General features: G+C 38.6%; 1 long non-coding RNA gene across 16 annotated transcripts in view; it reads left to right on the top strand.

The window, feature by feature from the left end:
- Nucleotides 1–23,223, top strand: part of LOC109308107 — a 60,436-nt gene that overhangs the window by 17,216 nt on the left and 19,997 nt on the right. For 7 of the 16 annotated variants that reach the window (XR_002100488.1, XR_002100490.1, XR_002100489.1 and 4 more), the window contains 7 exons: nucleotides 2,301–2,351; nucleotides 5,229–5,296; nucleotides 6,642–9,736; nucleotides 14,622–14,833; nucleotides 17,925–18,067; nucleotides 19,804–19,934; nucleotides 21,412–21,517. This is a non-coding gene — a long non-coding RNA (uncharacterized LOC109308107). Of the gene's footprint in view, nucleotides 1–2,300; nucleotides 2,352–4,827; nucleotides 4,974–5,228; nucleotides 5,310–6,641; nucleotides 9,737–14,621; nucleotides 14,834–17,924; nucleotides 18,068–19,803; nucleotides 19,935–21,411; nucleotides 21,518–23,223 lie in introns of all 16 variants that reach the window. The other 9 variants (XR_002100487.1, XR_002100481.1, XR_002100479.1 and 6 more) reach the window with 9 other exon arrangements.

Raw genomic sequence — 23,223 nt, 5'->3', positions numbered from 1 at the left:
GAGTGCTCATTTTCCTTGAGGATCTTCCTGCGCAGTCCTGTAGACATGTAATTCATCTTTATTGACTTACGTATAGTTTTCATATATGGCTGTCTAAAGTTAATCACCTATATTCATGTTTAGGTGCTTGATTAAAGTTGTCGTTATTTTTGCAAGTGTTGAGCACCCAGATACCATTCATTTCATTGGCAGTTGTAGAAGCTCAACACTCCTAAAAACTTTCGACATCAAGTTTTAATCGTGTGGGCATTTAGACAGTGGATCCAACTTGTTCCCTTCTCTTGTATGTATGTGTCTTAATAATGTAAGGCATGTTCCACCTCTCACTGAAATCAATGGCAAAACCTTTACCGACTTTGATGGGGATTGGACTCAGCTCTATGCCTGCAGTCCTGCCCAGCTTCCTGGTGCAGCAGGTAGCAGCTCATTACAAACTGCAACACTAGGGTTAAAAGTAAATAAAAGTATGCATGAGGTTATTTGTAAAAAAATGTCTGATCATCTAATTTAGGACTATATTGTAAAGAATGAACAAAAGAAGTGCTGAGTTACAGCTGCACGTTCAAACTGAATGTTGTAGCTGCTGATTATAGATAGAATCTTTAGCATGCCTGTGTTTTATGTTTAAGCAAAAATAAAACAAAACAAGACATCTGTCAGCTTCTTCAAACAGTGGCAGGGCTGTGTGCATACTCAAAACTCACTGTCTAGATACTATTAGGAGATCTGTTCCACAAAACTCAGAGGTCTGCTAGGAGGGAAATCCCTTTTTCTTGTGATTCTTAGGAGAACTTCTGATGTGTATCATAATGGGACTTCCCATGGCTCATTTTATAGTGAGGAAGCCCTTTTAACCCCTTTGTACTATATGAAGTCTATAGGGACTAATCAAGAAAACATCCAAATCCCTTGCCTCTGTCCATGAGATCCATCAGTGTACACTTTTCACTAGGCCGCTATGTTACTCACCATACAGTCATCCAGCGCAGCCTTCTTAGCATGGCTCTTAACCCCCAAAAATGAATTTGATATATATGACTGCTTTTGCACTGTGCTAGTTATATATAACTAGCACAGTGCAAAAGCAGTCATATCCAAATCCAGTTTCATCAGAACATTGGAAGGCATTTTACTCTGAAGGTTATTCCCATGCTATATTTCAGCTGTCTGCATCAAGATGAATGTCGGCATTTTGTCTGTAGAGCTATTTATAAAAATATACTTGAAAATTTTATTGTGGGAAAAGAGTATATGTTCCTTCTAGTTGAAGAAATGGTAAAGCTGCTCTTGCTCAAGCTTAAAAAAGAAAGTCATTTTTGGGCAAAGACAAAGCCTGTAAAAGTTTAGCTAAAAAGTGAAAGTTCTTTAGAAAGGTCTGAAGAATTGAAAACAGGAAGTTAGATTGGAAACTATTACAGAATCTTAATGATAGCAGTTTCCCCTGTTTTATACTAATTTATCTGTTTGAATGAGGTAGAGATAGACACACATACAGTTCATCAATGTAAAAATGCTTTTTATGTCCTTTTCCCGGGCAAGAAAGAAGATGACTTTAAATACTATTATGGGAATGCTTATTTCATTAATAATAATAATAATAATGATTAAAAATTAATGCAACTCCAGACAAAGGAACATGCAGAACAAATTGGGGTCAATAATCAGAGGATCTGAAGTATGAGCATTTCAATTAACAACAATGGAAAAGATGAGGGACACTATGTAAATTAAGGGTGCCTGTGGCCAAAAGGTCTAGATGGCAAAAGCAGGAAGATATAATAAACACTCCATATTAGTCCCTTTTTCAGTTCACACATAAATAAATATTTAAAATACATTTATTTGTTCTGTTTTGATAGCAAAAGCAACAAACAGTTTTCATAATTTATGTAGTTAGGGGACGTATAACTCTCAGTGCTCAAAGCTAGGGTAATGTATCTGACTATGTACAATAAATGGTATGGAGTGGAGAGGAGGTAGGGTAGATGCTTGACCAGAAACAGGCCTTCCTAACCAGGGGTCCTGCACAGATCATGGCGTACCACATCCCACATGCTGATTTCTTGAATAGACTTGTTGCCAAGATAAATTTTTCTTGGACTCTAGAATTTGTAGGATGTGCTTGGCTTGCACCAAGAACACAGCAGTTTCTTCCCCCCCACAAACAATTCTGCTCTTGCTGGGCAGGACATAAACAGAAAGAATGCTTCACTAATTATTTATATAAAGACAAAGATAGCTACCATCTGGAAGTTTCATAGGAACTGGAATTTTTTTCTGTCTTTGTTTTTAACTTTCAGGGCTGCCTGTATGCTGGAAAAACCCCCAAGTGGATGTTCATCTGTAAAATGGTAATTCACCAGTTTATTACTATTTTTAAAATCATTTAGTTATATGCACTTCCAGGATTTTTACACTTTTATCCTGGCTTTCTCCAATAAAAATAAATTGCAAATTCTCTGATTAAAAAAACCTGAAATCCACGTTTTCCCGTGATTAAAATGATATGCCACTGTATATATAGTATCAGTTGAACACAATGTTTCATTGATATATTTACAATTTTAAAGTACTTTGAAAGCTAACCAATGTCTCATTCATTATAATAAAATAAATTCTAAATACCTATAAAATTTGGCATTTGATTTTGGGTGTTTTATCATGGAAAATCAGAGCTTCCCTGTTAGCTTTGCTCACCAGGATGCGGGTCCAGCTACAGCTGTCCCTCCCCACTGCTTTGTGGTGCTAAGCAGCCCTGATATGCCAGTGCCCTGACCATGCCATTGTCCCTTAATCCCAAGCCACAGACCCCATACCCCTGCTGGTGCCCCTCACTCCCCACCCACAGCTGCATGGCCGAAGTGGAGCCCATAGGGGTGGGGGCTGGATACAGGCTGCCTGCTGTGGGTTCACGTTCTCCACCCTACTATCCTCCCCCTGGGGCCTCTACAGCCCAGTGAGCAATATTCAGCATGGCAGGGCAGAGTGGAGCTGGGAAGCTCAGTGCTGCCACCATGAGCCCTGCTTGACCATGGCAAGGTGCCCCCTGCCTGCCCAGCAGCAGCAAGGGGCACAAGTCTGCACCACCCTCGCTGCTGCACCTCACCATGGCGGTACAGGACTCATGGCGGTAGCACCATGTTTCCCCACCCAGCCCTGTTTTCCCCTGCCACACTGGGTCCCACCTGCTGAGCTGTGGAGGCCCTGAGAAGAGGGAAGCAGGGTGAGGAGCTCTGAGCCCACAACGGGCAGCCTGCATCTGCCCCTGCCCCACATACAAATATGGGGAGCCCATGTCCCCCAGGCCCTCCTTGGAGTGCACGCAGTGGCAGGGAGCCAGCTTCCCCCCCTCCCAGGTGAACCACACACAGCTCTGTCCCACTCCCTGCCTCGGCCCGGTGGCCACATATTCCTGCCCTGGCCTCAAGCCCCACATGCTGCCCCAGCTGGGCAGCAGCTCCAGTCCTGTCCAACTCCTTCCTTCCCAATCCGCACCCCCTTCCCAATCTTCCCCTCGATTTACCTGCGGGGAGCTGCTCTCCAGGCTGCCTGGCAGCCACGTGCATGTGTACATGCACACAAGCACATGGCACCCCCTGCCTGACCGCCCTCCTCCTCTTCCCCCGACCCTTTGCAGGCTGGAACTCTGCCAGCCTGCAAGGGGAAACCCACCATTTCCTGCATTTTTCTCATTAACAGGAGAAAACCCGGGTTTTACCACATTTTTCCGTGGCGAATAGAAAACCTAGATCCTTGTTTATAACAATAAAGTAATGATATCAAATCTGATCCCTATGTCTGCAAGTAGCTTTTATGCATTTGAGTAACTCCATTGGCTTCCAAGAACTATTTGTATGAATAATGATTACCTTAATGTTTGTAGGACTAAGTCCGTGTTCATATTTTACATTGTGAGGAAAAGTTTCTTACCTTTCATGGGACTGTGATACAGCAGTGTACCAGCAAAATCTTACAAACATACTTGAGTAGCCTTATCAAAGTCAACATGACTACTTGTGTGCTTCAATTTAAACATATTCCTAAGCGCTTGCTGAATGAGGGTGTATTTGTTTTGTTTTAGAAAGGATTCCCCTGACCAAAGATAGAAGAAGGAAAGATAATTTTCTACGGTTTGTAAATGAGGATTTAGCCATACAATGGCTAAATATTAAAATAACCCTTTAGGAAATTACTTTTAAGTAGTTTTCTTCATTTCAAAGAATCCAGTAATATTCAGCATATTATACACAGGGCTCACTTTATTCACCTCAGAGATTTAGTTAGCGCCATACTCCCTCTTTTACTTCTGTCTGTTGGAAAAATATTGTGTGTAAAGAAAAACATGAAAGAAGGTGGGAGGGGACCCCTCTAGAGTTTCTGCATTCTTCTATCTTCCTTTTCTTCTCATTTGAGTGCTATATGCCATTACCTGTAGACTGAAATATGACAATTGCTTAGCATCTCACAGGAAGCAGTAAGTATTCAGGAGAAAAACTGAGGAGTAATACATTTAACTAAAACAGCAATATGGATTTTACATGAGCAGAATGCGAGAGAGCTCTGATCATGCAAACACTTACGCGCATACTTAACTTGACCCTTACAAGCAGTCCACCCCAAGAAAAGCATGTCCCTAAGCATTTTCAGGACGGGGGCCTTAATTTGGGCTCTGGTTAGACTTTGTGATTAACATTCTTCTTGTGACGAGTATCATGGAATCCTTAACAAACACAAATAGTCAGGACTTACGTCTTATACCACACAGTTTATTTATTGATTTAGATTTATAAATGTGCTTAACACCTGACTTTGATTGGGTGTCTGCAGCTGCACAGTGTCACTAGCATCACATGAGTGAATACTATCTGATGCATGTGAAGGAATTATTTGAGTTTCTGGTCCTTAAGTGATTGTGAATTTTGATGGGAGTCCAGTACAGAGAGATTTGGTGCACAAAGTTTTCCAAATTCAAGGTAAGAGGGTTCTGCCTTCGAATTTCCTGAGGTTTTGTTGTAACTTTATTACATTATTTTAGAATCTGGTGCACCTTTTGGTCAAGAATACTGACTCACACAAGTAGTCCCTGTTGAACTGCCTTTATGAGTGACACAATCAAGCTCTTAGGCCTAAATCTTCAAAGCTGCTTAGGTGCTATCCATATGAGTTACGTGCCCAAATGCTTTTGAGGAGCTGAGCCTCAATAATTACTTTCATTTATTTGAATGTAGAGGAATACTTTGTTTCCCACCCCTTCGACCTTCCCTTCAGAATCTTGAATGAACCACCATCAATTCAGGTAAGAAAAGCTGGTAAGCATATTTCTGTAGCCCACTAATCCAGCTCACAATTAATCTGAAAATGTATACTATGGGTTTCCAACATCACAAAGATTAACATTTTCTAGTCTCTGCTGGCCTAGGAGGCAAGATGACAGAGTCCACGTGCCTAAATAATTTTTTGGGAGCTACTCCTTTTTAGGCACCTTAACAGGAATTAGGTACCTAAACACTATTGAGGATGTGGGCCCAAGTCTTCTACCTAGCATTAAGATGCTAGGCCAACATTATGTGTCTTATTTTAAGATCAGGAAAATGTTTATGGTGGTGATCTGCTCTGAGACCAAGTTTTAAAAATTAACCGATGCTCATTTGCATGCAAAGATCTGGTTTCAGATATGCTTGTTTTCTATACCCACATGCAAGTTTTGCACATTTAACCTTGTGACTAATCTAAAAGATTAGATGCAACTTCCAAAACCTTTGTCTCATCCTTCCTTTTAGATAGTTTAAGACAAATAACGTGCAACTTGAATTTCCACTGTATGTGGTAGTGTGGGGATTGTGATGTAGCTGTAATGGTCTAGGAGCTAAGCAAGAGGCAAGCTTCAAGCAGATTTCCATCTATAACATACATACAGAGGAACTGCAGCCTAAAAGGTCTATTTTTTTATTTAGGCAGGTGACAAAACAAAACAAAACAAAACAAAACAAAGAAAGACACCTTCAAAAAGCTCCTTGAATAATTTCTGGAGCTACTTTACAATCTAATTTCTTCCACTCAGTTTATTTTCAGTATAAAAATACGAATACTTGCCAAATTCCATCTTCCTAAACAGATATAAGTTACAACTGAGTTACATTATTTTTAGAGAGTCATTTAAAAAAAAATTAAACATCATTTTAAAGGTTTAAAAAAAACACTTAGAGACAAGCCAAGCTTTTGGTGAAATCTGGTTAGATAATATGTTCCTTGTATGATAAATGCAACAGAGAGACTATTCATGGTTGAATTATGATCCTATGGAATACAGAGAATTTATAACAGAAATTAGACCATACTCTTAACAGGATATAAAAAAAGAGATGCTGTTAAGCAGTATCTGTAGCTAGGTTCTCTTTTACCCACCCCCTAAAAATATATAAAGCTTTAATTTCTTCCCAGTTGGGAACAAGCTTAATAGCAGGGTCCATTTCAGTGAGTATTAATTCCCTTCCAAGTTTACCAGATCTTGAAGGTACTCTACACATCAGTATCGATGTCTGATACTGCTTTTTCAGTCAGTAAAATAGAAATAAAGACTTTGAATTGGTAGCAATAGAGCCAACTGCACATTTGAATAATTAATTTGTTGCTATAAACAGTTACATCCTATTCCTAATGACAACACTGAGAAGATTTTCAGCACTGGCCAACTAAGCAAGAACTATCTAATTTTTTTCTTGAATATACAATAGCATTCCCACCTGACATCTCCACCAGAACACAAAGAGAAAGAGGTATATATTTCTTAAATCAAGCCTTTGCCTTTACTTGGGCCAAATAATGAAAACACAACCCGGTTACTTTTCTCCCCAGCAGCATGCAATTACCTCTAAGACCTGTATTAAAAGCTTTGACTCATTCACTAATTGCGAACACTTGCCCTAGTTTGCAATTAGTTAGAAAAGCCCTCTTTTACAAACACATCCGTATTCTTTTCCAAGGAAAGGTGGATTTACCTTTAATCAGACAAGAGCTTAGGAACAGCACAAATTAAAGTATACGTAGGTTATCTTCTTGCTCTAGGGGATGCACACCACTGTCTGCATTCTTGTGGAGTAATAATGAGATACCATAACCAAACAGTAGAAGATGCGTGTCAGATGGTTCTCCAATAACATTAGAAAAAAAGCAGCTGATGTATGGGATATTGAAGGCAGATTAAGTTGTTAATGTATATTAGTATATTCTTAATTTCCTTTTAATTGAAAAAGACATATTGACTTTAATTAGAACCATTTCACAGGAACTGTCAATTAGCACATGTCAAACTAGTTAATTCAGAACAGAATTCTTTTAATTAGGGTCTGCTTTCCTTTAACTGTGGGGCCAATGAAATCAGCCTTTCCTTATCAAGATTTTAAATGTCTCTAAGACATACAATACAAATGTAGTCTCTTATCTATTATTAGAAGCCCATATGGATAACATTAAAATGATGATGTTGGCATTGTTCATGCAGCACAAATCAGAGTTTCCTTTATGACGGTTTGAAAAAAAAATGGCTTTGAACAAAGACTATTTTAAATACACAGATTTATCCTACTTTAAAGAGACTACAAAATTTATGACATGCATGTTCACATTTAAAGTATTATTTAGTACGTCTGCTCAAATAAATGGGCCTATTCAAACGTTTTGTATGTTCTATCAGTTAAAAACACATAAAACATTTTCAGGGCATGCAGTAATGCTCTTCCCTTAAATGAACTGTAATCAAAAAGGGAAAACATTCTCAATGGTTTTTTTTGGCCAGGATAAAAACAGCATTATTAACTTTCATTGCATGTAAAGATTTAGCACCAATTGCTGATACAGTGGTTGAAAACTCTAGTGAGCTAATGTGATTGTAATAGTTAGGCCATATATCATCTGAGTCTTGACTTTCACGTTACAGTTTCTAAATTTGCCCAAGTTTGCTTATGTACCTTGATTCATAGCTGGTACCAGGAAGTCCTTCCCTCTTGGTCTTCCAATGATGCTGTGAGCAGCACCTGTGATATTGGTGACGTATCATTAAATAAAAGAACAGCTGATAAAAATGTAACAAAAATGTAAAAAGAATTAAAGGGAAATCTAGACTTAGTTTTATCAAATGAGGTTTAGCCACTGTTTTACTGACCTATATCAACTGCGGATTACAGAGATTAGTGAAAGGAATACTTAATAGCTGAACTGTGGATTCCAAAGAGGATTATCTGGTAAGATATTTTATGTATCCTGATGCTTTGTTGAACATATTAGGAGCCTGATTATGGGCCTGAGTAACTGTACAATAACAACAGCTTCTTTTTCCAAAATGGAGGGCAAACTGAGCGTACCAAGATGAAAAGGATTCCAGAAGTACACTTTGCCTAGTATGCTAATCATAGTAGCTTCTGCTAGGGGAACTGTCTTAGTATAGAGCTTGTAACACAAATTGCAGGAAGAACTGCACTAACACATTTAAAAAGGATTTTTGCAAAGGCTGAAAGCAGTGGGGGAACGTTGACTTGAGAAACTCTCAAACTGAAGAACTGGAATTTCTGTAGGTCATGAAAGAACGTCTTCAAACACCACACTTCACTGCCGACCACTGTATATGAGGTATAGCTTGAGTACAACTTAACAACTGTATCATTACTTTTTATGTTAGCTATTTACAATTGCATTTTAGAATACCTGCTAAAATATATTTTAGAAGATCTTTATAGTCATTCATTAATCCTATTGTGGCCTATTTTAAATCTCTGCTTATCAGTTTAACTACTTACCATAATTTAGAATTCATCCTTAAGCAGATCTAAGGCACGTTGGCTCTGAATTGCATGAAACAACCTCCTTTATGCCACATGAGAAAACAATGCTTTGGATTTTGAACATAAAAATTTGCTTGTATTATATTATTTATTTGAAATAGGTAATTACAGGAGCCTATTTTGTATAGTCCATATTTTGATAAAATGTTAATATAGATTGGGGATATGAAGTACTAGTATACTTACAATACAGTATATGCTGTGGCAGGTTGTTGACATTGCCACTATTATATTTACATCCTTTTAACTGTAGGAAATAACATTTTATTGTGTCAACAAATTAGATTAAACTAAGTAATTGTTACTTACCCTGTGAGGGTAATATATTCTTATCCATGTTTTACAGATGGGTCAACTGAGAGAGAGAGAGGCAGAGAGAGAAAATGACTGACTCGAGTCACAAAACAAGTCAATCCAGAAGAACTCTGTCCAGGAACTCCTAGCTTTCAGCCTCCTATGCACTCTCTGAGAATATACTAATAATTTGCTACATGTCTCAAAGCAGCTAACCAAGTACTGCATACCTATAGAAGGATAGTGCATATTTTTCTCATTAATACTATGTCTATTCATTGCGCAGCAGTAGCATTAATATTTACACATTTATGGATCTCATGACTAAGCAGCAAGCTCTGATTTCAATTAAATCTGACTAGTTCTGATAGCAAAAATCATTATAGAACTTCAAAAGTCCTGGCACTGTGGCAGGATCCTTATAATTATCTATATAATATCTTTCAGCTTCTGTTGGCTCCTTGATCTTCTATGGCAATCCCAACCCCTCTGCTAACTTTGGTCTATGAAAAGTTGACCCTTGAGGCCTAACTATTTTAAAAAATATGCTAAAATGCTACAAGAGAGAATGGATTTTACCCAGTTTGATATCCTTTCGGGACTAGGTACTTAATAAAAATTGCATTTTTACTAAGTGATTGGCCGTTTGAATCATGTACTATTCATGTATTGTTCATGAATCAAACCAAAAGCCATTTAAAAATGACTAGCATTAGGGAAACTTAATAGCTTTTTAACAGATTATTTAAATGACTGTAGCTATGATTTCCAATCATTTTTATCCAAACAGCTATGCTGTGGCAGAACTCTCTCTGAGAACTTTCTGATTAAACTCTTTTGTTGATGGATTTAGGAAATTTTTTAGAAAGGAAATTTCTCAATTATGGATTCATCTTTCAGAACCTTCATCTGAAGCTTGTAACAATTTGACCAAGCCCAGCTGAAAGCACTGATGGTTGAGGGATTCATACTACTTTGTGAATCCTAGCTAATAGAACAGCTAAGTACTTCTGAACAGTTGGTGCAGACTAAGCAGCCTGTAGTTCACCTTCCTAGCAGTTTCCTGCCTCATAGTTTCCTGCACATCATATATGTGGAGAGTATTTTGACAATTTTCCAACAACATGTATAACTTTAGCTGGGTTTTTTTATTTCAGATAATGAACATTTCTAATATCTTGACTGGTATCATGTTAGTATTATAAATCCAGATGTTTTTTGCAGCCTCTATATTTCTTTGCTTGTTTCCTTGACTTAATTTTCCCAGTGGTTAGACTCTAAACCCTGAGCTACTCTTCAACAATAACTTCTGATAGTGACAACTGCATTTCTCATTAATACTCATGCTATACAATTGTATATATTAATTTACAACCCCCAAAACCTCACAAAAAATCTCCAAGCAAACTCTCTGGATGGTAGATGCATGGTATTATTGTCTACAATTCATAGGTGAAAAAAAAATGAGGCTGAAAATTTATATGCATCTCCAAAGGCTCCATAGCAAGTCCAGGGGCAGAGGAAGTACCTACTGTAAGACTGGGTACATTGATTTAGACGAGCACTTTTCATTATTTGAATAGCCTAGGGCATATCTTTATAAAGGGGTTTTCTTGTAGACATTTCTCTCCTTCCACCTAATTGCATGAGATGCATAAAAACGTTTGTAGCACCCAGTCTACAATCGCAAGGCTTACTTTAAACTGAGTGATCATAGACCAGGAGTGGCATGTACAGCTGCTCAGCGGTGCTAGAATATGTGCAGGAATCCAGCGCAAGTAACTTGGGATAGTGGGGGAGCTAGTGGGTTGGTGGGGGGATTGGGTAGGTCTGTGGGGGAGTTTGGTGGGTCCATGGGGTACATTGTCTGTCTGGAGGTAGAAAGGTTGGGAGGCTAAAAATAGGGTTGGCGGGTAGGAAGAACATAGCCCTGGGCCTGGGGTGAGCAGCTGGGCTCTCAGCCCTGAGACTGCATTCTGAATGCAGTTCTGGCATTTGATAGAATGGATTAACCAATTCCTGATCTAAATTAGTTTATCTACTCAGGTGAACTAACTTACATTGGGCCTGCCATTTTTGGCCTGATTTAAACCTCCCCAAATGCCTGAACAAGTGGGCATTTAGATTGCCCTAACCCTAGTTTGGTTGATTTAAATGTAACATTTAAACTAGACAGTTTCTTGTGATCCCATAACATCCTTATGTCTACTTATGTTGAAATTGCTTACGCAGAAAAGTGATATTAGAGAAATTCCAAGTTTTCTTATATTTGTTGTTAATATTGCTGAATATCTAGCAACAAGGATAGAACGTGTTACATGATCAGCCAGCAACTCTCTAAACACTAGCAAGTGGTCTGCGGGCCATCAGGTGGCTCAGCGATCACAGACTGGGAATTACTACTTCATTTCACACTGTATCTAGAGGCTTGTTGCTCAAGGCCACATCACTTCATTCTAGACTCAGAGCAATGTTAACTAATCCTTTATTAAACAATTCTCCAAGCACAACTAAAGCATTTGGGTTGTTAACATATATAATAAGTTATATTTAAGAAAGTTTCAAAGCAGCACATTGTATTTTGTAGTAAAGTCATAAAAATATGCTAACATGGTAATATCTAATGAGGGAAATGTTGCATGCAGATGTCTGTTTGCCTATTATCCCATAAAATGACTGTATATTTTTATTTATATGAGTAACATTAGACACAAACATGTTACCAAAAATGCATTCATTTAGGAAAATGTATAAACACAATATGAGTCTAATATAAAAACTGTTTTAAAACAGGATTTTAAGGTTTATAAAATGGATAGAGATTTTAAAAAAATAATTGTCTACAAATACATTTTTTTTACTTGTAATGAGACAGAAATATAGGTTCTCAGCTGGTATATTATTTCTGATATGGCAGAGAAGTGAAATTTGTGTATAATGCTATATATCTTTTCCAAGATGCAAAGGAGTATAATTTTATTTTTGTTGTATGTGAAGGCTCTGTCTAGGCACATTGGCCACCAATTTCATTTTTTTTGCAGAGCATGGATTGCAAAGTCACATATCCTTAAGTTAATGTAAAGGGCATAAGAAAGAAAAGAGAAAGTATAATTTTTGTTGTTGCTGTTGTCATCTGAAATTTCCATAGTGTCTGTGCACATTGGGCACCATTTCATTTTTATTGTGCTGCACTGATAGCAATGTCACATATCATTAAGTTAACACCAAGTAAGTAAAAAAGAAAAACAGAATTTTTTGCTGCTATTACTGTTCTTTGAAATTTTTCTACTCTGTACATATTTTTGTAGGAAGGAAGAAGTACTAGCAATTTTAATATATAGCAAAAAAAGAAGCTCTATTGGTTTTTGGGTTTTTTTTTTTTGCACTGCTCTGTGATGCAGTGGTTAGAAACATAATGCTGCTAATAGATCCTATCCCTGAGATGAAGATTTTGCGATGTGCTATCCTTCCATTTTTTGAAAAATATCCAACTTCTGTATTCCTCAACCCCAGCACAATTTATTAAAATGCTACCTTACCTGCCTTAATACAGCTCCTGTGTCCATCTTTCAATGAGTCGTTTATGTCCTGAAGGGGAGGCATAACCAAGGCTTTGGGGAACAGTGGGTTTATAAGTCATAGAAATCATAGAGAAATAGTACTGAAAGGGTCCTCCAGAGGTCATCCAGTCCAACCCCCTGCCTGAGGCAGGATCATCCCTATCCAAACCATTTTATACAAGCTATAATCTAAAGTTTTTGTAAAACTGCCATCAACCCTGACAAAACACAAGACATTATGCCCTAACCTACCACAGGTTAAGCAGTTAATGTCCTACTTCTAAAAGAGCTTGTTAACATAAGCTTAAGAGATCCCAGGTAGAGAGCCATGCCCCCTACTACAGATGAAGGCTAAAACCCTCATAGTCCATGCTAATCTTACCATGGGGTAAATTTCCTTCCTGACCCCAAATATAACAATCAGTCTGACCCTAAGCAGAGGGGCAAGACCTTCTAGTTGGGAATCTCCAGCCTTGGTGCTGGCAGGATCATATAGATCAGTTCTAAACTCTGATACACAGGCACAACTGCTATTAAGACGTAGTATAGTGAATACATTGCATATTATTGTCTTTATTTCTGAGGGAAGAACTGTACTGTTTATCTAATCTAATCTTGATTCTTTGGGACTAAGATTTAGGCTCTACATTGGGACTCTACAACTGAAATCCTTGATGTTGGTCATATATATAATCTACTGTCCATTTTAGAGGAGTTACCTCTAGAAAGGCAGAAGATCAGAAGGCCAACTCCTACAAATTAAACTTCATGCTTATTTCTGCAATCAATAGTTACAGATTCTAGGCTAGATTCTCTGGTGCATTCCTGCCCTTCTCTGCTGCTCATCTAGTATAAATGTGTAAATGGCCTGTGAAGCAGTTTGATGGTCACAGCTGGTGCAGAGCTGGCATTCTTGGCTTCTTTGGCATCCTCTTCCTTCTGACTCAGGTGCAGAATACAGATCTGGGCTGAGTGTGTTGGAAGACATGTTTGGAGCATATTATGCCCCAGACCACTGCTAGCTGAAATAGGTTAGAGAGATGAGTGAGGCCCTATGTGGACTGAGTGAGGACCTGGCCTGAGAATCAGGGAGCCATATAACATCTACCCTCTGGTCCACCAAGAAGAGCTCTGGTGCTGCAGATAATCTAGACCACTATATATCGGTGGATTCTTAATGAAACAGACATGCTCATGATACAGTGGCTTAGGGCCTAACCTTCATGTATAGTAGAGTCATTTCTCCATGTCAGAAATGGTGAACTCAACAGGCTACATCACAACATAGGCTATATCACAATAAGTAACTCGAATACCCAGATAAGTTCAGACTAGCTACCATGCATGTTTTCATATATTTTCCTTTTTTTGGAAAGCCTCCTCTTCTCCCCGCATTACTATGGGTATTTACATACAACACCTAAGCTGAACCTCCAGAACATCCACAGTGAAAGAGGAATCATAAAAGACATTCATGGGGCCAACCATTACATCGGAAAAGAAGAATACACCAGTTTCTCTACTGCTGGTGTTCTTCAGATTGTTCCTAAGAAATGGACATTTCCCTATGAGCAGCCCAGCCAAAGTGTTGGTTGCTAACTTGAGAAAGGCCAGTAATATTATGTAACATTGCCAATTCTGATGCTGGTCTCCTGTTTCTCTGTTACCCTGAACAAGACTTGAACCAGAGATAACAGCAGTGAAAGATTTTATGGTGGGTGTTGGAAAGGATAGGATAGTGCAGCAGTTTCTGAAGAAATGCTGTAACAGCAATATACTGCTGAGTTCTCCCTCTGAAAAGGAAACCCAGAATCCCCATTCTTAGGAAACAGCACAAAAAAAAAAAAGGAGCATGAGGGGAGTTTGCCATAGATCTGGTATGCATGAACCTGGTTGTAGCTTATTTTTAAAATTCTTTATCTGTTTTCAGGTTTATATACAGTAGAATCTGGATCATACGTATTCCTGCTTAGTTCACAGTGGGTTGCTGAATTAAGGACACTGCTCAGATGTTTGCTGTGGCTTTTACTTCAAAGGACAACACTTCTCCAATCAACTAGAGCTCATCAGCAATCCCAAAGAGCTGTTTGTTGCTGTCCTATACCCTCCCGGCTGGTTCGCAATTCCTCATCTTCACAGGAGGTAAGGAATCTAAACCTGCAAAGAATTGAGTTTTATAGTATCTTCCTCTCAGCTCTTTTGTATTACACTGGCTTGGGCCCAAGCATTTCCGGTTAGACTTTATACTAGAAATAAGCTCAACAGACATCATTCTTTTATGCCGCGCACCCTGTGCAGTCATTTATCCCAAAGCAAAGTGGGTAAAACATTCCCATTCTGTTATGGTGGTATTTCACACTGACATTGTATTGCACTACATGACAGCACAAGAAAGCAGTAGAGAACTGGGGTCCAACATGGAGTATATTTTAATACAATTCTTCATGTGTCTGGTTTTAGAAGGCCTTTCAAAATATCACCAGACTGTTTCCTGAATTTTAGTGCTAGCAGTCATCACAAAGACTGACATTAGATGGATTTTACAGTGGAAAGCTTTAATGGATAGGTTTTCTGAATACGGCAAATCCATAGCCAAAATAAATTTCTAACCATCTACTTTTAGTAGCATTAGATGAAGTACCTACAATGCTCTGGGAAATATGTAAGAGGCAAGGATTTTTGTGAACATTATCTTTTATTGGATGAACTGCATAGGTTGGGAGAGATTTAGACATGTTTTTGGCACAAATTACCCTTCCTCAAGCCTGAAAAGGCACAAAAACTACCCGAAAGCTATACAAAAACTATACAGTGGAATGAACCACCACAGGAAAAAGATTAAGGACAGAGACACATGAATATAGATAGACTACTTTTCACAGAACAACTGTTCCCTTTACAATCTCACAATTCTCATGCTTAAGGGGAAGTTACAAGACATCTTCAGAAGACGGTCCTGGAAACAAAAATTCATAAGCTCCTGTATACTAAAAACCAGAGACCCTTGTCTGTTAGCTACTCCTGATAACTCTTTTTTCCTACTTCACACTCCTTCTCTATTCCTCCAGACAGTCTGTTTTGGGATTTATTTTTAACCTATGGAAATTTCACCCGGGCCAGTAGTCTATCTGCTACTTAGCTCATACTGTCTGCCTTTTTCTCACAACTGAGGAACTGTTCTTTGTGCCTAAATGCTTGTCTAAATCTCTACCAACTATGCAGTTTGTCCAATAAGAGATGTTAGAAGCAGGGATTTGGTGGTTAACAACCTATTTGCCATTATTTCAGAATCTACTGTAAGATGGAACTTGATACACTAAAGTAAATGGAGTTAAATAAGCAGGGCTCAAGCTGGTCCACTATTTGTAAAGTCTTTAATTTATTTGTTCTGTCATAACAAAGTACAATTGAAAGTACTGGCTCTTTCTGAAGCTGAGACTTCTATTTAAGAACTGGTCCTAGGCGTCTTCAGAAAGCCATAGTTGCTGAGTTACAAGCAACCTATTCCCCAGTGTTGGAACCAAGAACTTGCTTTATACATGGGATGGGATTGGGCATATGGAAAACCATGTCCCAAAGAAACAGTAGCAAGTTGACAGGGACCAACCCAATGTGGAGCAAAATGTAGAACAATTACTGTGCTGTTGAGATGAAAAGATAATACTGTTTGTTACCGCTGGTTTTTGCTGGGTGATAAATTAGAAAACATGAGTCAAATGATGCACTCCTCTCTCATTCACTCTTCAGGAAAAGCTGTATTAACAGAACTCCTGCATGAGTAGGGCCCTTACATAGTGAGCTAATTTTCACCCTTTCATGAAAAGAAGTAATTATAATTTTTTCAGCAAATTAACCCTATGTGTATTTAAAACTATTAAGTCTGGTAATCTTTCTTGTAAATTTGTATTTAAAACCTATTATGAGATTAAACCAGTAAATTATCTGTAGTTCTAGGAAATGTCTTCAAACTTCAGTTATAAAGAAATGTATTAAAGCAAACATTCAGATTCAATTGATGATGGCATCATATAGTGTCTAATGTGGAGAAGAAAGCTCAGAACAAATCTATTAACATCCAACCAAATCCTGAAGTCCTTACTCAGCTGTGGCAGTCATCTCAGTGGATACTGATGTGAGTAAGAATTGAGTTGAAACTGAATTTATAACCTGAAGGTTTGATTTGATAGTATTAGTTTGTTGCTGATTATTTATATTGGTATTACAACTGAATAGCTTATTTAATTGCTACAATCTGTTCTATTATGCATGGTTACTGTGAGAGAACTGAATTTATAAGTTAGTTAAAACTATGTGCCTTTACTTGGTGAAATAATGGCAACGCATTTACATTGTATTGCTTATTGTCACAGTTTGCTTTGTGTAACTAACTCAAGTGTAATGAATCATCTCTGAATTTTTGGAGAAAAATAGAAATACTAAAATAAAAACAGTATTTAAAACAGCATGTTTAAATGTATGATAATTAATAACTAATTAAAAATAAATTGCATTTCTTTGTGACAAGTATGATGAATCGTCCCTGAAATTTTGGAGAAAAATGGAAACACTCAAATAAAAGTCTGTTTAAATATATTACAATAATTAATAACCAATTAAAAATAAATTGCATTTCTTAGTGACACTTTAATACATGTAATAGAAAAAAATTACAATAATTAACCAAAATGTGGCCAATTCACATACCTCATGGAAAAGCTGACCTGGACAAAAATCAGATGGTCATAACAGTGTTTCCTTCCAAGTCTGTTTAAAAATGTGAAATCAGTTTTAAGCATAGCTTCTGAAAATAAAAACTGAAACATCTTTGGACCTGTTTTAAAGGAGTCAGAGATGTCCTTTGGCTCCTATTTAAGGAAAAAAGTAAAGAATCAGAACTTTAACTTGTTGGTCTATTTGCTGAAGAAGATAATCTTCCAGGACATTCAAAACAGTTATATTTTAAATTATGAATACTTAAATACATTTGCATTTTACTGATAAAACACATTAGCTGTGACCAACAGTTTACAGAGAACTTGTGGGTTTTTTTTCCTGGGCTGTGCTGCTTTCTAGCTGAAAGGGAAATGATCATCTCCTTGCCTCTCAGAGTGTCATATTTCATAGGTACCACTTAGTTTGATCCCTATGCCGTACATATCAGTTGAATGAATGTATTATGTTTAGGTGACTATGGATGTTGGCCCATACTTACCATGCTCTCTCTATCTGGCAGATGCAGCCAAGAGATAGGCCAGGAAGGTAAAGTAGAAAGCCCACTGGATGCTGTCCTTTTCTCACCAAATGGCCTTTCCAGCCAGTGATGGAGAAGGATTGCTTCTAACACAAGAATCAGGAAAGGGGAAGACTGACTGCAAGGTAACTTTTTCTTGTAAATAAGATACAATCCATAGGTCAAATTGTATGACTGGCTGGTCCTGCATGCTCCTCCCTAGTTAAGAAGAAAAGCCAAGTGACCACAACCACTGAGGAACTACAGAGTGTATGTGGCAAGGAGCTCATAGATCGAGCTCTTCTCAGACATGAATATCTACCTTGCTCTGCAGAGGGAGATTTTTTTAAAAATTATGTTTCACGCACATATAGTAGTTTCAACTTTCTGCTGAAGACTTTGGGTGGAATGTGACCTTTCAGGCAGATAATAGTTACATGAAGAATAGATGTTTAACACTCAAAAATAAGGACATGAGAATCATAGGTAAATGCTTGGGCTAACAGACATCTGCGGTAAAAAAAAAAAAAAAGGGAAAGAGCACATAACTGCTTCACACAACTGGAAATTTAGTACCTTACCCAATGAATCAGAGTTGAGTTTAAATTAATAGGCAAAAAATTCTCTGGGTTCAATCTTTCAGTCTCTTCATGGGGAAAATCTCCAAAGGAATTAGTTTTGCTTGAAGGAAGGAAAATAAGGGGCAAATGCAGGTGTATGCATTTGCTGTAGCACATTTGTGCTGCTCCTTTGTGCCTCAGGGCACACCACTGCATGCACGCTCTGGTACATGCCAAACTGTCCTGGATGGGGCAAGGAAAAATGGAGCCAGCACCTGTGCTGGCCCTAGCAGCCTTACCTGAGGTCCTGGGGGCCTCCTGGGGCAGCAGTGGCACCAAAATGGCTGTACAGGGCCTGGCCGGCAGCCCGAGTGTGGCTCTGGATGGCCAGGCTCTTTTTCTGGTGGCATATGATGCTGCCACATGCATCTCATCGCTTTGTTTTGCAGCATTTTTTTTGACACCAGGATCTCCAGATATTTTACAACTATCCGAGAAGCAATCACATCAATAAAGGACTTGCTAAAAATATTTGGAAACTAGCACATCATTTTGCATGACCTTAATTGTTACGTATTCTATCAGCATACATTCAAAGTGCGTGTGTGTGTGCGTGCGCATGCGCGCACAAACACACACACACACACACACACTCACTCTTATACATGTATAATTTTTGTGAATGGGTAGGGTTTGCTACTCACCTGCACTTGGGTCTTCTAATGCACTACATACACACCACAGGGAAAACTGTTGGAAATGTGACTGACTTGCCCAGCCACATTTTGCTTATATCAGGGATGTAGGAAAAAAAGCTATGAAGGAATGCCGAGAACAGCAATCATTGGTATAATTTTCTGACACGGAGTATCTTATCTGGAGAGACAGCAAATGCAATTTTTATTTACATAGAGTTTGTTTGGTTTTTTTGTTTTTGGGTATAAATAACATAACAGAAATGTGCTTCCAAAATAATTCCAGAATATTAATTCGTGGAGTTATAGGAAGAAGGGGGTGTTCTTTTTCTTGCTTTGTACATGTTTTCAGGATAGAGTCATTAAAAAGTGAAAAAAAACATTAAAAAGCTAGACACAACATTAAAGCTCAAGACAGAATGTCATCTTGGCTTTCTGACCTTCCCCTGAATTTCCTCTATTGTGGGTTTAAGTCACTCTGATATTCCTTGAACATAGTCTGATTGCTGAGACCGTTTTGGTTTTCTTAATCATTGTCGGAATATCCTTGTGAAGTGGGAGGTGTGAATAGAAAGTAATTTAAAAATTGAAATGGATCATTCAGTTAATATTTTTTGTTTATTACAGAAAATGGACCTCATTCTCCCTTTTGAAATTGTATGATGATGATTTACATTTTCTATTTTAAAAAGCAAATAATTCTCTGCCCTGAATAAGTAAGCAACTGTCTTTGGGAATCATTCCTGTTAGCGAAAATGGTAAGATACTTTTTCTTTTTTTTATTTAGTTTGATAAGAGGAACTCCTACAATGACCAGCTATGAGGGATTAATATAATGTCATCTGAGGCCTGAAATACTTTCTTAGCATATTCTAAGCTACTGGCTTCACTGTTTTTTGCCCCCTTATAAACTGGAAGCTTATTAAACAAGGATTCCCTTTAAAAATGTTTTAAAGTCAGTTAAGGGAAAAACTCATTTGATTTCATAGAAATAACAATGACCAAATAAAAAAACTGGGAAAGAAATAATACTTCCAGTAAAAGTGTTAGCGCCACCATATTTTTAATGGAGAACTGAGGAAAGAGTCCATTATACCAAGAAGGAAAGTCACTATTTACAAGATGATTGAAAAGAAAAACTCCTTTGGACTACATTACTGGTTAAAATGTGGTTTGGAATGAAGGTAGCTTTTGGTTAAAATGCCTTAGATGAGGTAAAAATTGAGTGGTATATTGCTCTGTGGTGATCAAGCCCTTCACAGCACTATTTAATTAAAATTTTTGTACAGAAAGATGGAATGGTGGCAATACAATTTATTTCTTTGTATACACAGTGAAAGAGCATGGTGGATACTTAAGATAAAAGAATATAGTGGAGTTGAAAAGACCTAGGTTAAGGGTTATAATCAGGATACTTAATATTATTACAACAGCTATATAACTGATTTGTTTTCAATCACTTCATCTCACAGCTCTCTGCCAATGGTCAGATCTTAAGCTAAACAAAAGAGAAACATTAAGGCTAAGTCAACCATAACTGTATGTCACTGCATATTATCCCTTGAGCACTTGGAAATAATCTTATTTCAGCTTTATTTAATTTGTTTTAGCCTATGTTTAAGCTGAGAAGCTAGCAGCAAATTTTTGCAGCTGTATCACAGCAGATGAGCTCTTGAAGCTGACTATACTAGTAGACAGAAGAAAACAGCAAACTTGTGAATGAGTCATATGCCCCAGCCAGGTGGCTTTTCACCCTGCTCAATGCACTGGTCAAATTGGAAAGTGTATTGCAAGGCAATGTTTCAAGGGGATTGAACAACTCAGAAAACAATGGTCTAATGGTAAAGTCTGTGAGTAACTGCCTGGGTGCAGATTGTCTGCTGGGATTTTTCTGCTGAGATTTTTGTGAGAAAAATGCTGGGCCATAGCCATGATTCATAATATTGGCCAGTGAGGTCAAGGTGAGTGATAAGCCTGTCATGATAAGTGGTTTAAAGAGTTCATACAATTACAAAGAAATCAAATAGGCATATGCATTCCTTACTTTTGATTTGATGGTGCCTTATTATTGAACCTACACAGATGACTCCTGTATTTGGCATTGTGGAATTAGGTGCTTGCGAAATACCTTCATTACATAGACTACTGTAGATTATAGGAGCTGAAAGTAAGTGCACCATTGGGTAACAGTGATGCTAGTGCTACAGAATTAGTTTTCCTGTCATTACTCTGCAGGGTAATTTGGTGACAACAAACAACAAGAAATGAAGATTGCATAACTATGTGGAGCAGGGTCATCAGGAGGCAGAAGAAAATCACAGAAACATCTAGGTAGCTATCTGTAAGTGGCAATTCTGTTTGCTATAGTTTATTGTTGTCTTGCCTTATCAGACTGGAATCAGGAACAGGGAATGTCCTTTTGCCAGACAGCTCCTCTTTTTCAGATACCAGTAGCATCTCTCAGTTGATGAACTACTTTGCAGCCGATCCTTATTCGAGCTTCTGGGTTCAGCTGGCAGAACCTGGGTTATCAACTCCCAACAGTGTAAACTTCATTGTCAGGAAACAGGTAGGGAAAGGAGTGGGATTCTAGCTGTAGCAGCCACCCACTGTAGCTAGGAAATGGGCAGCCCGAACTGCAGAAAGGGGGTTAGTGGCTTGGGTTTTCCTGACATTACTTGATTCAGTGCATCCTACAGGCAACACTAACCAGAGGACTCCTTTTGGACCTCCTGATAGCTTTTAAATACCATCCTTCTGTGGGATGAACTGTTCTGTTGGTGGAATAGCCCCAGATGAAATGTAACTCCAACCCTTGGTATAGAGGAGCACCATCATGTGCTATTGAACAAAAAAGGAAAAGGAGGCAGATAAGAAGATTTATTCTGGCTTGGTTCAGTGGTGAAGTAGATTTGGGTAGTTTCTTAGGATTTAAAAAAAACTTTATTGAGTTGAAATCCTGCCAGAATAACATTAATATATTGGAACATACGCTATGGCAGGCAAGGAGCAAGTTAAAAATAAGAGAGTCAAACAGGCGATAGGAAATAAAAATAGAGCTTTCTAGAAAAATAATAGTATTGGATCTATTTGGAGGGGGAAGACTGCAAGTATAAACTGCGAGAACTGAAAACCACCTAGAATGCCAAGGAGAAAGGGGTAATGAAGGAGGATGGTGAATCAATAGAGAAGTTAGGGCAGTCATACTCAGACTGCAGCTTCTGAGTCACAAATGAGTTTTCAACACATCACTGGCTCTCCATAAAAAAATATGAAAGCTTCTTTATAAAATGCATGCATTGCATTGTATGAATGCATCAAAAAAGTCTTATACTGGTTCTACTGTGTTAGGAATTTGCCAGCCATCCATGGGTGATAAACTATAGCTTTTTTTTTTTTTTTTGAGCAGGCATGTTTGCTACAATTTGCTCAGGGGCACATCCACATGAGCACACGTGTCTCTTGCCCCTTTGAGGCGGGGCAACAGGCACATGCCGGAACGAACAAATGTTCTCTGCGCTGCAAACATGCAGTGTGGGGAGAAAATTAGACCCCTAGATATCCAGGGGTCTAAAAAAATCAATGTTTAAAAAAGCAGGGCAGGAGGCTGGTCCTCCATGGAGATGCTCTGGCTGCCTGAGCGGCCACATGTTTCAGCACCAGGGCTCTGGTGCTGGTGAGTAAGGGGTCGGGGGGCCTAGAGGTCGGGGGAGGAGACCATGACAAGGACGCCTGATGGCCCTGCCCACTCCCCCAGTCCCCCAACTCCCACCAGCCCCAAGAGGCCCCTGACCACTGCAGCAGAGCCAGTAGAGGCATCTGCCCCTCTTGGCCAGCTGCCAGTGGACTGAGGTTGCAGGGCTGGCCTTTGTGTGGCACTACTGCCATTTGCGTCCCTGCCCAGTCATCTGGGCAGCTATCACCCAGATGATGTTCCGGGTGTGGTGGCCTGCTTTGAACTGTCAAAGCATGTCCTTTTGGCCCCATTTGGCCAGGAGGTCAGCCACAGCCAGATGGGTCCAAGGTGCCAGCTCTGAGCAGGCAGGG

The sequence above is a fragment of the Crocodylus porosus genome, unplaced genomic scaffold (assembly GCF_001723895.1).
Source record: "Crocodylus porosus isolate Cpor-Errol unplaced genomic scaffold, CroPor_comp1, whole genome shotgun sequence".
NCBI lineage: Eukaryota > Metazoa > Chordata > Crocodylia > Crocodylidae > Crocodylus > Crocodylus porosus.
The sequence above is the reverse complement of the archived record's forward strand: the minus strand, read 5'-3'. Positions and strand labels throughout refer to the sequence as shown.